The sequence below is a fragment of the Lipotes vexillifer genome, unplaced genomic scaffold (assembly GCF_000442215.2).
Source record: "Lipotes vexillifer unplaced genomic scaffold, Lipotes_vexillifer_v1.1 scaffold120, whole genome shotgun sequence".
NCBI classification, from domain to species: domain Eukaryota; kingdom Metazoa; phylum Chordata; class Mammalia; order Artiodactyla; family Lipotidae; genus Lipotes; species Lipotes vexillifer.
Window position 1 is genome coordinate 1400312 of NW_006791240.1, and position 1632 is coordinate 1401943.

Genomic DNA, 1632 nt, shown 5'->3' on the forward strand with positions numbered 1-1632 from the left:
TCGACTCAAGTCGCTTTTTCCTAAAATGACCCATACTGTAGCCATATAAGTTCCTTATTTGACCCTACCCAGTCACATTATTTTGATTGTGAGCATACAGAATGATCAAAAAGTCCTATTGAACTATAATGTATTAGTTTTCTTCCATTTGTAGGGCTTAGGACTATACATTTTCACATATCTTATGTGACCCTCACAAAAACCCTGTTAAGGAACTTGCCCAAGATCACTACAGCAGATAAGTTGTAGACGATTCAAAGCCATGTCTTGTGAAGGCGAAGGCAATGCTTTTTCCTCTCAACTGGGAGGTATATACAAGTCTGGGGTTTTGTCATATGCTTGAATGTCACAAATGACCTTCCATACAGCAATAGTCTTGTTTTGGACTGAACTGTATCTTCCCCAAATTCATATGTTGAAGCCCTAACCCCAATGTGACTGTATTTGGAGATGGGGACTTTAAGGAGGCATTTAAGGATAAATGAGGTCATAAGGGTGGGCCCTAATCCAGTAGGACTGGTGTCCTTATAGGAATAAGAAGAGATGCCAGAAATCCATCCCCCACCCCCTCCCCCCAGCACGCAGAGAGAAAAGGCCATGTGAGGACACAGCAAGAGGGCGGTTGTCTACAAGCCAGAAAGAAAGAAAACAACCCTAACCCTGATGTTAGACTTCTAGCTTCCAAAACTGTGAAAAAATTAATTTCTGTTGTTTACGCCCCTCAGTCTTGGGTATTCTGTTATGGCAGCGTGAGCTGATTAATACAGTTCTGTTGGAGACTCCTGGCTGGGGGATACTTCCCTAGTTTTACCCCATCTAGGGAACCGGATGCTTGTCCTTAATGGTGCCATAAATTCCTGTCTGTACAGAGGCCTCTATGACAAAATGTGGAGAATTTCTTGAACTTAAGACTGTAGGTAAGAAATGAAAGATTAGATGGCTGGACCCACACTTGGAAATGAAAACCATAGTCACATAACGTAAAAAATACTACTAATGAGGCAGTGGAATTATAAAATTAGCCTCTATTTCTTGCTTGATTTAAAAAATGGGCCGAAACCCTTCACCAGGTGTGACTTAGGGTGTTAACTCTGATGAGACATAAGTTCTGCCACCTTCACCCTCGTGTAAATCCCCCTGCTTTTGTCCCAGTCCAGCCCATATCACAATGGCAGGTTTGTACGTCAGGATGTTTTTTTCATGCATGAGAATTCAGTCCATAGTTGTGTAACTGTTAGGGTTCATTTTCAGAATGCCAACTTATAAACATTATTTCTAAGAAGATTTCCTCCTTGCTGTATTTTCTGCTGAACATTTAAAATTGGCTAGTCTTTGTTTCCTTCTCAGTCAGCCGGAAGATTCTCTGTTCTGGCCTGTTGATAGTCTGCTCTACCTCACTAGCTCTTCAGCATGAGAGCAGTTCCTGATTGGGGTCCATCAGAAAACAGATCCCCTATTTGAGCCAAAACCCTCCCTGTGTGATGTCATTTCACATCCCTCCAACTGCAGGCATTCAGGGGTGCTTTTATAAGCCATCATGTGTCCGTTCTTATACGGGCTGCCCCTGATGAAGTCCAGAATGATCGCTGCTCGTTCTTTTTTTTTTTTTTTTTTTTTTTTTTTTTTTTTTTT